This window comes from Octodon degus, unplaced genomic scaffold (assembly GCF_000260255.1).
Source record: "Octodon degus isolate 3935 unplaced genomic scaffold, OctDeg1.0 scaffold00022, whole genome shotgun sequence".
Lineage (NCBI taxonomy): Eukaryota > Metazoa > Chordata > Mammalia > Rodentia > Octodontidae > Octodon > Octodon degus.
This window is the reverse complement of record NW_004524598.1, coordinates 11,238,566-11,255,543: the sequence shown is the minus strand read 5'-3', so window position 1 is coordinate 11,255,543 and position 16,978 is coordinate 11,238,566. Positions and strand designations below refer to the sequence as shown.

General features: G+C 41.0%; 1 pseudogene; it reads right to left on the bottom strand.

The window, feature by feature from the left end:
• Positions 1 to 8,238: 8,238 nt before the first annotated feature.
• On the bottom strand, positions 8,239 to 11,928 carry LOC101563482 (annotated as a pseudogene).
• Positions 11,929 to 16,978: the final 5,050 nt, after the last annotated feature.

Sequence of the window (16,978 nt, the reverse complement as noted above, 5' to 3'; positions counted from 1 at the left end):
TGATGGGCATCTTGGTTGTTTCCAAGATTTGGCTATCACAAATTGTGCTGCTATAAACATAGGCACACATATATCCCTATGATATGATGACTTCAGATCCTCTGGGAAAATTCCCAGTAGAGGAATGGCAGATTTAAATGGGATTTCCAGTCCAACTTTTCTAAGGAGTCTCCATACTGATTTCCATAATGGTTGCACCAGTCTGCATTCCCACCAGCAGTGGAGAAGGGTTCCTTTTTCCCCCACAGCCTCTCCAACATTTGTTGTTGGGTGATTTCTTTATGATAATCTGCTCACGTTTAACTCACAAGTGATACTTACAGTGATTTAGCCTTTGCCCATCCCTCTCTGGGAACCAGAAACTCAGCCTGAGAGTATTAATTGAACCCTTTACCCTCCTTTTTATTTAAAAGGACAGCACAAGGACCCCTATTTTGGGAGTGTTTTCACTCATTCTTGGATGTCACCAGCGATGTCACTTGGGACACACTGAGGTTTTCTGCAGATGGAGAAGACAGGAAGGTGGCAATGCATCATGAACACAATCCCATAGTTCTCCCTTTCTGATCGCAGGGAGAGGGCCTGGTTTGCCACGCTGTTCCTATTTTATATAGATTCAATTTCATAATTCTGTTACCATATAAACTTATTTCTATTTAAGCATAAAATGATCTGTAAGAAAAGGATTGCCATTTTAAAGCTTATAAGAAAAGTCTATAAAAATCTTTAAAAGGAAATATGAAAAAGTCTGGCTGTAGGAAGTTTTCTGAGCTTGAAATGGAAAATAGTAGCACTTAGAAGAGCTTTTATATTTTAAGAAAATTAATTTCTTGTGGTGCTAAGAAATCTGAGCTGAAAATATATTGCTTTTTCTTCCTGAATAAGTGGTATATACATCTCTCAAAAGGCCACCTGTGGTCACTGTGTGTCATTTTGGTAGAAATTTAAGGATATTAGTAGATAAGATGTCTTGAATCTTAATAAAGCACCAATAAAATTTTAAAAATTAATGATTATGTAACCTATTCCTATATTCTTTGGGAGAAAGGCTTTTCCTAAAAATACCATCAACCACAGTCTCTTTCAATGATACGTTCAAATATAATGTTTCTATAAAATTAATGTATTTTACGACTCATCACCGAGTCATATTACATCATTTGGACCATTTTCTGGATTATTTGGATTTAAAAGTAAAGCCAACTTTAAGGTAATGTCGTAGTCCTGTAAAGCCAGGCACCTCCTCAAACTCTGTGTGGCATTCGGTCATGTCCATCCATCCTTACATGATCGCGGAGCTTGAATTAGTGCCTATGGCAGATGGTTCCTGTTTTTCCTAGAACTCTGATTTTGAGTAGAAAAACATTCAAGGGAAAATCTGGTACTAATTAAGAAAAGTTTAACTCCTAGACAAAATAGAAATGTAATTTTTTTTAAATTTTAGGAAATTAAGACAGGAGGTAGGTTTAGTAATTCATTAAACATTCATGAAGAACCTACTGTAGTCACTGCTAGCTTGTGGAGCCCACAGGGATATATGAAATGGTCATGGCAGGAAAGAATGGCTTCATAAAGCAAGATAATGGCAAAACAATGCCAAAACTAGGGAGCACCCTGCAGAGGCTTTAACAAAGGCTGTGGGAATTCAAAGAAATCTGGTGGCTAGTATCACGCTGGACCTTGAATGACTATTCCAACTTCAGTTAACAGATTTGACAAAAAGAATTTAACATAATCTAAGCAGAAAGAAATTTATGAGGAAAGGCACTTGTTAGGAAAATCTAATCTAATACAGTAGTATAGGAAGGCTGTAAGAAATAAAGATGGAAAGGAAGATCAGAGGTTAATCATGAAGATTTTCCAATGCCATGCTAAGGAATTAACCTGTGAATTTAATCTGTGAAGTTTAATATGTATAATATTAATTTTGGAGAGGCACATAAACTCAGATGGTAGCAAGAATCAGTTTCCAAAGTGCAGCACGTGGCCAAAAGGGGAGCCATCACCCTGTGGTCATCTCTAGTACCCCTCATATATGGGAGAGACAGGCCCTCCTGTAGGAAATAGCGGCTCTCAATTCTCAGCCACAGGACCTTCTACCTTCTCTGGAACCCAGTCCTCTTTGGGCCTGACTTTAATATTAATATCCATTTTGTTCCAGGGTTTGTTCAAGGGATTCATCTTGTAACCAGATCACACTGTTCTATGTCATGTGTTTTCCTCATTTGTCTGATTACTCTGGGCTTAAGTTTTGATTTAAATTTCAGCTTTGTTCTGGAATGGGTGTGCATTTTTAAAAAAATCAAGTAAAAAGATATTAAAGGGAAGCAGCGCCCCCTTGAGGCTAACTCAGAAACGGCAGCGGTTAGCAGGGATTTCCTAACCCTCTTCACCAATAGCTGTTGGTTTATGCGGTCTTTTAGTGGAGAGGCTGGCTGCTGCACATTTCTACACAATTAGGAATTATTGCTGTATGGAAGAAGGCCATCTTCTTCACCTCATATTCACTGTGATTTCTAAGTCCCCTTGCAGGGCTGGGGAGATAGCTTATTGGTCTAAGTGCCTGCCTGGCAAACTCAAGGACCTGGGTCCAATCCCTGGCACAGCATGGGATGCTGGCCCCAGCCCCCGGTGCGCTGAGCCAGCCACTGAGTCCAGACATGGTGGCGCATGCCTGTGATCCCAGAGCTGAGGAGGCTGAGACAGAAAGATTGCATAGCGAGACCCTGTACCAAATGACTAAATGATTAAAATAAAATCTTAAAAAATAAAATAAATAAATCCTCTTGCATGGACATCTCATAAAGGTGTGAGATGACAGCATGTGTGTCACACATGGGCTGGGATTACCTTATCCCTGTGCTTGTTTTCTGAACTACAACAGATGTGTAACAGCAACTCTCTGAAATGATTTATCACAAGAATTAAATAATCATGTTCACCACAAATTCTCTATTATTACTTTTCTATAGCCTCTTGTGGGACTCTTCTCTCTCTCTTTTTGTTTAAATTTGCCTTACTACTAGGGAAAAGCTATCTTCATTCCTGGGCCTTATTGTTTCCTGGAAAAATACATAAACCTTAGTAAAACTATGAATATCAGTGTATAGTATCCTAGCATTTGGCTAAGTACTGTGGCAAAATAAAAATAATTTTGTTTGTTTCTTTTGTTTTACTTTCTTTTCTCCAAAATTTTAGAAAGCTGTTCTCACGCACTGGCTGCTTCTAAGTAAGCTGCAGCAAAGGCATACAACAGAAACATCAGTCATGGTACCGCTGCTGAATAGCCTTGATGACCTTGAATAACTAGATTTTCTTTTCTAGGTCTTATTTTTTGCAAAATGAAGACTATAGTAGTAACTATCTCAGAAGGTTGATATAGAATTAAATATTCATCAAAATAAAATGCTGACGAGAGCCCTGGCATATGGTGAGTGTCGGATGGGTCATCAGGAAGGAGAGTGTGTGTCTGAGGAGGTGGCAATAGGAAGGGTGGCCCAGAGAGAGCAGAGGGCGGGAGGGCCAGCAGGACAGGCTGCTGAGGGCCAGAGAGCAGCCTCCTCCCTGGGAGGCCGGGCTTAGCTGAGCTCGCGGGTTGGGTAGGTTTAGGACTGGTAAGAAAAGACAAGTTTTGGAAGGAATTGCACTATCAAAAACACTAAGAAGGAAATCGGCAGTTTTCACTACAGATCACATTATTAAGTCTAACATCCTGTGACTCTCCTTGAGTAATTGCCGTGTGTAATAAATGGATAAGAACTTACATTTTCTGATCTGCAAAAGCAGGATTGTGGATTACTTTCCTCTAAAACCTATTTTGTGTCAACATCTTGAATTTTGCAAAATTCTTGTGTAGATGGTTGCATTTAAGTTTGTGCAGCAGCTGTATGGTTGGGGGAACAAATGGAGGAATCTGTAGCTGTCGGGTCCTATTTTGATGATAGGGAGCGCTCTTACATAAACGTAAGAATGGTGGCATTGTGGTTTGCATAAAAATGATTTAAGTCATTTGAATAGTTGTCACGTACTGTAAATCACCAAAGCTGAATTTGGAAGCGATTTTCACACTAGTGTTGCATTCATGCAACAGGAAGGAACCTCTTCCTTCTTAGGAGCTATGCCGATCTCTCAAGAAAAACAATCTAATCATTTTTCCAGTTCAGAAAGAAAGTCAGACCCTGGGCATAAACCTTCATACTAATTCATAACATTTGCCATTCAGGGCTGGGGAGATAGCTCGGTGGTCTAAGCGCCTGCCTGGCAAACCCAAGGACCCAAGTTCGATCCCCAGTACCGTGTGCAGTTCCAGCCTCAGAACCCTGGATATGCTGTGCTGGCCACCACAACTAGGCATGGTACATGCCTGTAATCCCAGCACTGGGGAGGCTGAGACAGGAGGATCACTGTGAGTCTGGACTGTGTAGCAAAACGCTGTACCAAATAAATGAATGAATGAATGAATGAATGAATGAATAAATAAATAAATTTGCCATTCACCTTTAACACTAACATGCATTAGACATCAAAAATTTGGACTTGTAATGACTCCAAATTTAGGACACAATCTTTGGGCATTGATAGTCCATTACAAACATTTCCATTTCACTATTGTTTGATGTTTAGGTTCTACAGACTTCTCCCTCCTTGTCAGATACAGTAGGAGTAGGAAATTACTTGGACACCTCTGGTTGAAAATCCTCCTTCTGTGGTTTTATAATTTGAAGGTATCAGAAAGGTTAGCAGGCTGTCAGTCCTATCTCTGCCCCTCTAGGCTGGTCTCACACTGAGACCAAGTGCAGTTGCCCATAGCGAACTCCGTGGCCACACCCAGGGGCTCTGTGTAGACCAGGTTGGGGCTGTGTCCCGCTAGCGGGCCCTGGGAGCTTGTGTAGGTGCTGCACTCCGGCACAGCACACGTTCTTCTTAGATCAAGTAGCAGCAGGATGAGTGCTAAGCGCGCTGGCCTCCCTTGGGGTCAGCACTGTTCTCTGCTCTCTGCCGCTCCTTCCTGACAGAGAGATGGTAAAGTGTTGATTCAGTGAGAAGATGAAGAATAGTAGGTCCGAGGAGCTTTTGAACAGTGAAGAAGGCCCAGTTTCACTCTCCCACTCTTTTCCCCGTTCTGAATCGTTATACTTTTCTTGAGTCATAAACCCCTCTGAGGATCTGTTAAAATCATACCTCGCTTCAGAAAAAAATGTTCTGTGTCAGGTCCTCCAACAAAGGCTGGAGTGCCGTGTCAGTGTCTCCGCCTGTGAAGCTCCTCCTGGACCTCTGCAAACCTTTGTCCTTCAGAAAGGGATACTATTCCTCCACAAACAAGCCGTCTATTGTATTACCTTCTTTCTCTTGTTTTTACTTTGTTTCTTGTAACAACTGCTAACATTTCATGAGTGCTAAACTTGTTTCAGGTGAGTTTTCTGTGTTTTAAATAATGTAAAACTACAAGAAGCATATGATTGTCTGACATGTTGGTACATACATATGATCCCAGCTACTTGGGAGGCTGAGGCAGGAAGATAGCAAGATAATCTCTTCATCTCAAGATCCTTAACCTTGTTGTATCAGCAAAAATGCATTTTCCAAATAGGGTGAAAGTTATAGGTTCCTGAGATCAGGGCACGAAATTAGGGAATGCAACAGCTGTGAGACCCGCTAAGGAGTAGAGTGGGAAGGTTCTGTGGCAGCTCTGGGTGTGAAAGGGAAGAGGAAAAGCCAGCCTGTGCAACCAAGCAAGAACCTGTCTCAAAATTAAAAAAAAATCAGGGAAAGGGCTGGGAAGATAGCCCTGCACTCTCTGGGTTCAATTTCTGTGACTGAAAAGAGAAATGTCATTGGTTGGCACTGTACTGTCACGCAGGTGAGGAAGAGGCTCATGGAGTTTAACTTTTTCAAGATCACACTGTTTATAGCCAAAGTTTCAGTGCTTAGTTACTTCATTCTACTAATATATCTTTTTTGTACAGTTAGTGTAGGTTATTTGAAAAAAGCCTTCCATTAATTTCTTATGATGGTTGTAACAAATTAACACAATCTAGTTGGCTTATAATGAAAGGTGTGTGTTCTCTCTTTCTCTCTTGGCTCTGGAAGTCACAAGTTTGAGTTGAAGGTCTCAGAAGAACATGTTCCTTTTGGAAACTTCATGGGGAAAGTCTGTTTCTTGCCTCTTCCAATTCTTACATACTAATTCTTATACAATTCTTTGGATTCTCTGTCTGTCTGTCTGTCTGTCTGTCTCTCTCCCCCCACTCCTTCATCTTCGTATTTTTCTTCTTCTCCACATGTCTCTCTTACCACTCTTTGCATGAATATCGACAGTGACATTTGGGGGTCCATCAAGATAATCTCTTCATCTCAAGATCCTTAACCTAATTCCATCAGCAAAAATGCCTTTTCCAAACAGGGTGAAAGATATAGCAGAGGTCGGGGCATGAAATTAGGGCACGGAGCAGCTGTGAGGCACGCCAAGGAGTAGAGCGGGAAGGTTCTGGGGCGCTCTGGGTGTGAAAGGTGAGAAAGGGAAAAGAAGGCAGCGCCGCTGAAGCCTGCTGTTAAATGATGCGGACTGATCCCAAGCCGGAAGCAGCAGCATCTCCGGGCCATCTCATCATCTGCCTACTTTCCGCTCTGCCTTTCCTGACTGGAGAACAGCTGGATTGAAGTAATGGGATGTGATCCCTGGCATTGGGTTAATCATGAGAAAACAGATGCTAAAATAGAACACAGCACTTTAAGAATGTCAGCAAAGGTAGAAGGGGTTAGAAAGAACTTATCTTCATAAAATCAAGGGTGATGCACTAAAAGCAGGAACTGTTCCCTGATAATTGAGAAAATGTTATTTCTCTAATAAGGGCTTATTCATTGTGTGTTCAAGCTTTTGGTCTGGCCACACTGAATTCAGAGGGATTATCTTGGTCCACATTTAAATTAATTAGGAAAACTTACATGTTTGCTTTTAATCACCACATTTTTTATTAGCACAGACTTCTTGCTTTTTGTCTTTGGAGTAAGAGTTAGTGTATTAGTACATTTTGCAGTGCATGGTTACATCTATCAAGGGGAATTTGGGCTGGCCAAATAGCTTAGCAGATTAAAGTGCCTGCAAGCAGGCACAGGGGCCAGGGGTTCGATCCCCGGGGTCTGTCATGCAGGCCCCACCCCCAGGGGTTGCACTGAGACAGCAATAGAGACTGGGAGTGGTGGCACATGCCTGTAATCCCAGCTCTTGGGAGGCTGTAAACAGGCAGATCACTACAAGTCTGATCTAGAAGTAAGACCCTGAACACCCTGTAGACCCTTCCCTAAAATACAAAAAAAAAAAAAGAAAAGAAATCCATAATAAGTGGAATTTGTACATGTATAGAACACATCTTAATCCTTCTTTTGTCCCTTTCCCCTCCATCCTTCCTTCTCCCTTCAACTCCTGCTTCCCTTCCCATTTATGAAAGTTCTTTCCATTTTTTCTTCATGTTTCAATCCCTTCCTTAACTCTCCCTTTCCACCATCTCTTGTTCCCATTCCCATTCCTTCATACTTTCTATTTACTTCATATTTTGAGTTTCTTGTATAAGAGAAACCATGTGATATTTAAACCTGTGCATCTGGTTTATTTCATTTAGCATCATGGTCTCAATATGCATCCATCTACCTACAAATGCCTCAAGTTTATTTAGGGGAGGGTAGCACTCCATTAGGTATAAATGCCACATTTTCTCTATCCATTCATCTGTTGATAGTCATATAGACTGTTTCCAAGATTTAGCTATTATAAATTGTGCTTCTGTAAACATGGGTGTGCATGGATCTCTGTAAAATGATATCTTTAACTCTTTAAGGAAGATACCTAGAAGGGAACTAGCTAGGTCAAATGAAATTTCTATTTTTAATTTTTTGAAGAATCTCCATATTGATCTCAGCAGTAATGGTACTAGTTTACACGCCTACTAATGACATAGAAGGATTTCTCTTTCCCTGAAGCCTCACCAACACTTGTTATTATTTGACTTTTTGATGATGGCTAATCTTTATGGAGTAAGATGGTCTCTCAGATTTGTTTTATTTTTTTTAGTATGAAAATCTATGTGCATTTATTTATAGGTCTTAATACAGCTAAATGTAAATGAAAATTGAGAGCACTGCTCGTTAGGCAAGTAACTTTAAAATTTAGCTTGAAATAAAAAATGGAGTTTCTCCAGACAACGTATTTGTATAAAATTTACCTTACCTTATGGTTATGCTCTAAGAGTACATAGTACAACAATCAGTAAGAGGGCTCCTTTTATATTTCAGTTGAAATGAACATGATAAATAGAAATGAGGAACTTTCTTGTATGTAGTAGCAAAAAGAGTCAATAATCCTTTTAAGAAAGAGGCGATTTCACTTCCTCCCAACTTGGATGCACCGTAAACACCCTCCACGAATGATACTGGAACCTCACCAATAGTGTAATTCAATTGCCTCGCTCGAACTCTCATCTCCATCTGAAAGACTTAGCCTTTAGAAAAACATTTTGCTATTCATTTCTGTAGAACTTCTTTTTTTGCATAATCTGAAGCTTCCAGTTAAATCAGATGCTTCTGGTCTCAGCAAAAACTGAGTCATAAAATTGGCCCCACAGCTGATTATTTTTCTTTTCAAATCCCAGCCATATACACCTCCATTTCCTTTGTAGCGAGTTCCAGAGACAATATCAAAATTACCCTCCCTTTGTTTTCTAATAAATTCAGGAATAAATTTTGAATGGTGTGAAAGGTCAGCATCCATAATAATTATGTAGTTTCCTGTGGTGTGCTTCATTCCGTGAATATGTGGAGTTCTGAGTCCCAACTTTTTCTCCTGTGGTCTTAGAAGAATTTTGTCTGATCCGTAGATCTTTTCCAACTGCTTAGCAACATCTCTTGTTCCGGCTGGGCTTTCATCATCTATGATTATAATTTCATACTGTTTTGCTTTTTGTTGTTGTTGTTGTTTGTGTGGAACTGGGGATTGAATTCGGGCCCTTGCGTTTGCCAGGCAAGTGCTTATTCTACTGAGCCATCCCCCCAGGAATTTCATAGTTGAATCCACTCGGAGAAGCTTTTCACCAGCGGCCACACGATGAGAGGCAGGTTCTTGCACTCCTTGTAGGTAGGTAAAAGCACCGAATACTTTTCCCTGGGGTGGGAAGCAGCCCTCCCGCTCCTGGGGAGACCTGGCCGGCATTCGCCTCCCCTCCATGGGGACCACAGCAGAACTGCTCTCAGAGTTGTTTTAATTTACATTTCTCATATGGCCAAAGAAAGGAAGGGTGGGGAGATGGCTCAGTGGAATAAGCACTTCCCTGGCAAGTGCAAGGGCCTGAGTTCAATCCCCGGTTCCCCCCCCCCCAAAAAAAAAAGAAATGGCCGAAGAGAATGAACATTTTTTCATGTATTTATTGAACATCTGTACATTTTCCTAGTTTCACCCAAAATAAGACCTACCCAGACCCCAAAATAACACCTGCCCAGAAAATTAGTCTGGGTAAGTCTCATTTTCAAGGAAACATAGCATTTATACATGGTAAAATTTCAGTTCTTTTCTATTTACTTAAGCATGCATTATTTGCTAACATGTGATTTATTTTGCAGAAAATGCCATGTGTTGCTGAGTAGAATGTGTATTCGACTGTTGGGTGGAACATGCTTTACTTATCTATTAAGTCCATTTGTTCAAAGATTTGGGTCATCTTTGATATTTCTTATTTGATTTTTTTGTTGTTGTTTAGCTGATCTCTTTGTGATAGTGGAGTATTGTGATTCTCCTCCTGTAATTGTACTGTTATTTATCTGATCTTTCAATTTCAGGAGTTTTTGTTTTATGAAGTTTGGTATACCTTTATTTGTTATCTCTTCTTGTTATCCCTTCCTGTTGAATGGTTTCCTTACCAAGACACAGTGACTTTCTGTGGTGGATTAACTAACAGTCAACTTGTAACACACAGCTAGATTGAGTCATCGTGGTTGGGGGTGTGGAAGGCCCACCTGAGGCTTGTTGCCAACAGTATAAAAGGAGATCTGAAGGGGAAGATGGTGCACTGTTGATCCTCCTGGAGAAGCTTGTCATGCTGATTTTCTTGATATGAACTCAGATGTTCTTGTTGTAGGAGCTCAGGTCCTCGCTGTCACTGAGGATGGCTGCAGTTCTTTTTGGAGGAGCTCTGGTCCTTACCTTGAGCGTTGCTTCCTGGCTCCAGGGCAGATCCCTCAGCCTGCTGGTGCAGACTTTCTACCTTCCACACTGACCTTTGGGTCTTCCCAGTGCAGATCCTTGATACAGACTTGCATGAGGCATTGTCTTGGCTCTAGGCTTCCAGCTGGCCTCGAGAAGGGCATTACTGTAAGATTCACAGCCTCGGCTGGATTCTCTGGGTTTCTAGTGTGTGGACAGAGCTGCAGTCTTCTGTATTTCACCCTTTGGGTGAATATTATAAAATAATCCTATAAATTACATGTCCTGTGTCAAATCTATTCCCTTGTAAACTCTGATTACACTTTCTTTCCCTTTTCTGACCAGTTTTGACTTAAAGTCCAGTTTGTCTGAAAATAGGTTAGCTACTCCTGCTTGTCTTGGTATTCTCATTGTTTGCCATTTTTTGACTTTCAGTCATTAATTCTTAAAAATTTAAATGTGTTTCTTGTATACTGTGTATTTTTGAATCATGGTTTTCTGTACATTCTGCTATCGTGTATCTTTGATTGGCAAATTGAGGCATCCACACTGATTGTTATAAGTGACAGGTATTGACTACTGTCATTGCATTATTTTCCTGCTGCTCATTCCCATCTTTCCCTTCTACTTAATTGCTCCCCTGCCTGATGCATTAACTCTGTTGAACTTCTTGACATTGTTCTCTTCATTGTGTCTTTCTAGGATATCGTTAAGAATCTTTTTGGCTGGTTCAGTGATCATGAATTTCTTTAGGATCTTTTTATCAAGGAAATATCTTATTTTTCCATCAATTTTGAACATTAATTTTTAAAACTTCAACAATGATTTTGTCAGTCTGGGTTGGAACTTGTTTTCTTTTAGGGAGTGAAACACTGCCCTCCAAGCTTTCCTTCACTTTTAAGGTTTGTGTTGAAAAGTCTCCTGTGATTCTGTTGTGTTTTCTTTCATAAATCATTTGTTGCTTTTCTCTATTAACTTTTAAGATTCTGTTCTTACATTGAATTTCTAGTATTTTAACTATTATGTGTCTTGAGGTGGTTCTTTTATGGTGGTTCTTGACATGGTTTTTGAAGTTCTTTATGCCTCAGTTATATGTTAAATTGTTAGCCTATCTTTGGAAAATTTTATTCTCTTTCTTCTCCTCCCCCCTCCTCCTCTTCCTTTTCCTCCTTCTCCTTTTACTCCTCCTTCTCTTTCTCCTCCTCCTCTTCCTCCTCCTCCTCCTCTTTTTGAGATAAGATTTCACTATGCAGTTCAGGCTGGCTTTGAACTCACTTTTTAACCCAGGCTGGCCTTGAACTTGTAGTAATCCTCCTGCCTCCCTACCATTAATTCTATAAACAGGTTTTTTAAACTCTTTGTGCTATCTTCTGATTTTTCACTTATTCCAATTAATCTCAGATTAGTCTTTTTCATATCATTTAACAGTTGTTGGATCCATTTTCATGTTATCTTATTGTAAGGATTTTTGTTTGTTTGTTTTTCTTGGGACTATTTTTGTTGCTTTGCTTTGCTTTTTGAGACACAGTCTGGCTTCTATATAACCCAGGCTGGCCTCCTTGAACTTGTGGTGATTGATCTTCCTGCCTCATCCCTTTCAATGCTGGAATTATAGGCATGTGCCACCACATCTGGCTATTTTGTGTTGTTTTAAAAAAGCTATCATTAACCGGTCACCATCCATACCCGTCTTCTAGCTCTGACAGTCTATCCTCATGTTGTTCAATTTTGCTTCGCATACTTTCAATACCATTTTTAGACTCCTTATTATGGCTTGTGTCTCGATGTCCCCCCCAAAGCTTCATGCACTCATAGGTAGGAATTTTCAGAGGTGCCTACGTCTGCAGTGTGTGATGCTAGGGTTAAGGGTGTGTGAGTATAAATTAGTCCACCTTTTGGTTTGGCATAGTTCTGAGAGTGGATAAAGGGAAGACCCTCCACTGAGGGCAAGTGGCTTGGACAGAATACAAGGGACAGCATAGAAGAATGCTGCTGGGGTCGATTCTTGTTGCTTCTTCTTCGCTGCTACTTTTCTTTTCTACTTCTGCCTGCCACGAACTATTTCTCCTCTGTAATTCCCCTGCTGTGTCACCGTGTCGTGGAGCCACCCCTGACAAACTGTGAGCCAATTAAACCCTTCTTCCTTCAACTTTGGGTGTCAGGTGTCTTGCCTCAGCAACGAGAACAGGAAGACACACCCAAATCTCAGTTTGGAACATTTTATACACTGGCTGTTTTCTATTCTAGACACTCAGGACTCACATCTTTTTCTTCAGCTCTTCTAGGTTTCTATTAGTGTCTTCTCTAGAATTGCTGATCCTTTTCTTTTTTAGGATCCTTATCTGTTTAATTATATCTGTTTTGTATTTTCCTAGTGCTTTATTGATCTATTTGGTTACTTCCAGTTTGTTTGTTTGTTTGTTTGTTTTACAGAATCCAAAATAGTGATAAAAAAGAAAAAGCATTAAAACCCCCACTGTTACTGTTTTAGATATTTCTGCTGAGTGGCTTTTGATTTTCTTCCCACATGGTGTACCCGGGATCGCTTTTGGGGAATTGGGATGGCTGGTGTCATTTTGTTGCCTTGTTTCCTCATGTTTCTATTTTTGTTTGGTTGTTCACTTTTTTGCGCTGTGGCTTTGGGATTGATTAGAGTGTGTTGCTTTATTCCTAGTGCAGAGGCTTCTTTAATGTCTACTTTTCTAAGTTGCCCTCTGAGCGGAGCTAGCTACTGGCTTTGCCTCTGTTTCAGGTTCTAGCCACCTCCATTTATTTGAGAGGGAGGGAAAGTCACAGCCTATATGGTCCAGCACCTAGTTATTTAGGAAGAGGCTCCTGCATTATTATTAATGACCCTCAGGCCATCCAGGAAACAGCATACAGAGAAGACCAATTGATTGCAACAACCATGTCTCTTTGGCTAACGCAGTAAAATCAACAACAATAGTGTTGAATACAAATTGGATATTAAAAACCCAAGAACTAGGAATGTGTCATCCTTAACCTGAGAAAAGAAAGCTATACTTAGAGTGTAAGCTCTAAGATAAATCAGATATTGATTTACAGTAAACATGTACTCAATAGAACAATTTTACTTCCATTAACAATAGAATGGTGTTGAAATGTACTAAGATATAGTTAACTATCTGCAGATGCAAAAAGCTGAATGGTTATATAGGTAAAGACAGACATTGTAGGCAACAGGAGCATGAAAAAGTAGAAATTGAAAAATTAAGCAGGGCCAGTGAGATAAGCAATGGAATATGAGAAGAAGGGATGAAGTTTGAACTAAAGGATCTTATTAAGAAGTAAAAGGAAATCAGTAGTGTTAGATAAACATAATAGTAAAAATCAAGAAAAAGGATAATGAATATAGGTTAAGCAAGAGGAAAAAAGAATAATAACAAGGGAACAAATTAAAAGAGAAAGAGAGGGCAGGCCAGATAGCTCAGCAGATTAAAGCACCTGCTTAGGCTGATACAGGGACTGGGGTTTGACCCCCAGCGCACCATGCTGGCCCTGCCCCTAGGGCACAATGAGATGGCAACTGAGACTGGGCATGGTGGCACAAGCCTGTAACCCCAGTGCTTGGGAGGCTGAAAGCAGGAGGATCACTGCAGTCCGATCTGTGTAGTGAGACCCTGTAGACCCTGTACTAAACACATAAAAAAGTAGAGAGAGAGAAGAGAAATATGCAAGAAAAAAGTAGGCAAAGTAACAATAAAATGAAGCATTCCCCAAGTCTCCACCGAAATTAAGTGGAATCCAGGCAGGATCTCCTATTCGGGACTTTGGCTTCATCTAAGATCAGGGTGGTTGGCTGGTTAGCACTTCTGCAGCCCCATGCAGAAAGGAAACAAGATGTAGAACTGTCTCTGAGTTGGCACTGGCTGTGGCCAGGGCACGGAATCCATGGGAGTGGAGTTGGTTGAGGGCCAGGGAGGGGTTGGTCCATTCCACTACCCATCTGCAGAACAGCAATAAAGATCTGTCTCCTCAGCCACACACACATGTAGGCAGGGTAATACACTGTTGTCTGTAATCACTGTGTTTTACTTATTAATTCTCACAGCATATGTAATATCTGATATGCATGTGTTTGGGCTTTCCTGTGTGTGATACAGGTGGTGGAGTTAGCACTACACTGCCTCCTCCTCTAGGTATTGTTCTATTGTCACCTACAGGCCATATTCAAACATTGCAAAATCAAATCATGAAAAATATTGCTAAAATTCACATAATGTTAAAAGCTTATGATCGTGGTAGGCCACAGTACTAACTGACCAGGGCTGCATGTAGCTGCGGACCATAAGTTGGATGCACCTGGCTTGGAGTGTCCCAGAATGAAGTATGTCCCTGGGAATTATGTCATAGTGTGCCATAGGGTGGGAGGGAAATGCAAAGAGAAATTCAAATTTGGGCCCCATTCCTGTCTTCTGTCCCTGTCTCCAATACCTGCTGCCTGTTTAAAGAAGCTCCTGAGCCTCAGGGCCATGAGCTCAGCACCTACCTTCTGAAACCCACAGCCCCACTGGACACTTCCCAACTCTAGTTCGAGGAATGCAGGGAAGACTGAGAGAAATCTTTTCCTGAGGAGTGCCTTAAGGATACTAGGGATAGAAGGGATCTCAAAGTGGAAGAACCAGTACTGGAATCAGAGGAAGCACATCTGAAGACCTAGCCTTTAAATGCTTTCTCATCCCTCAAATTTTAATTTCCTTTTGAAATTATCATAACCTTCCAGACACATTAATATACAGACGTCTAGACTGTCTATCTTTTTTTAACCCACAAACTCCAAAACTTGCCTCCTTAACTCAAATGCTCTGCCAAGACACTTTCATCCCAGGCTTCATTGTCAGGTTCTGGGATCTTAGCAAGATATGATCCCTGCTTCCCAGAAACAGATAAGAAAATAGACTCCCATAAAGTATTAAGAACTCTGTCAGGTGTTAAGTACATACTCAAGAAAGTTGAGATGGGAATGACTGCTTAATGAGTGTGGAGTTTTCTTTTCAGTTGGGAAAATATTTTGGGATGGGTTTAGATCCTCACATGTATTACTGAAGGGCCAAAGAGTATGAGAGAGAGAGTTTCATAAGAGAGCCAGCTTCTGAGGCCATGGAGAGAGTTATCAGGTGAAGACAAGGAGCATTCAGTCAGAGGGAATAACCTCTTTGCAAAGGCCTACAGCCAAGGAGAACTGGAAGTTTCGAGACAAGTTAATTCACATGGTCACAGAATGAAAAATGGGTGGTCTGATGGGAGAAGGAGAGGGCATGAAGAACCGAGGTTAGGCGGGGGAAGCTGAGTGTGGCATCCCTAGGAATTTGGATACAGAGAAACCTTCTCAGTGTCTAAGCAGGAGAGCGACATGATCAGGTTTGTATTTTAAAAGGTCATCTTAATATAGACAAGAAGTCAGGAATACCAAACTGGGGGCAGGAATTCACTCAGTTTGTTGTTGCAGTAAGCAGGCAAGACAAGATCACTGCTTTAACAAATGCAGGATAAATGGGAATAAAGAACATGAACCAATTCAGGAGACACCAGTGAAGCCTTGGTCTCTAACTAAGGGTTAGGGAGATGGGCTAGGAGTTGGGTGAGCAAAAGGCAGGCTGCGTTCACTTGTCAGAAAAGGTACACTCTAATGATTTCCTCATGGGTAAGCAAATAAGGCGGGCATTTCCAAGTTCATCATGGGAAGCCACCACCTTGTGCTGTCAATATGTAGCCCCTCGATCTGGAGAGTTGAGAATACCGTCACGAATGCTGTTAAGAAGCAAAAGCTTTTGTGCCTTGATCCGGTTTTCCTTTAAGGACCATGTGTGTGAAATTGTGCCTGGTTTGTAATATAAGGATCATTATTGCCCCTAATTTTTATTTTATTTTATTGGCAGAACCAGGGATTGAACTCAGGCCCTTGGCTTGCCAGGCAAGCACTTATTCTACTGAGCTATCTCCCCGGCCTCTGCCCCTACTTTTTTTTTTTTAATTTTTTTTATTTTTTTGTGTGTGTGTGTGTGTGTGTGTGTGTGTGTGGCCAGCTCAGCCCACCAGGGGGCGGGGCTGGCTGGCATGTGGTGCCGGGGGATTGAACCGCGGTCCCTGTGCTTTGCTAAGCTTGTTCTAAGTAGGTGCTTTAGACCACTGAGCCATCTCACCAGCCCCTGCCCCTACTTTTTAAAGAGTCTTCAATTTGATTTTAATAGAATTCACTGATTCACTTACTTTTCATTATGCTTTCTTATACACTTGGTTTATTCGTAGTATGTGAAAGATCAAGACTTGGTGGGCTTGTAAGGTCTCAATTTTCTCCCCTGATTTTGATGTGAAAATTGGATACTTTGTGTGCTGGAAAAAGATGCTGGAGACAAAGCATTCAAGCTTTTTTTGCTCATTATATATGTTACCCTTAAAGATGGTGGATGATGACAAAGAAAAGTAGATTGTTGAGGGTCTGATAAATGAACTGAAAAAGTTATGCTGTCTATCTTGGTGTCAAAAAGCTCCACTGGGACCTGTGCCTTTTCACATCGACACCCATGTGAGTAATGTGCAAAAAGGAATCTCTGTAAGAAAGACAGTTACTAAGCAGTCTTATGATCATCCTGGCCAAAAGGATGTGGGAAAGCAAGCAAAAATAGCTCATCCTTATCATTTGAGAAGCTGAAACCAGGATGACTTGCACTGTCTTGCTCGTTCCACAGTTTTAGTTCGTTATTAAGGAAACCTTACTGCCCTTGTCATTATGGGGCCTCTTTGTGGAGCAGAAAAGCGAAATTGGAA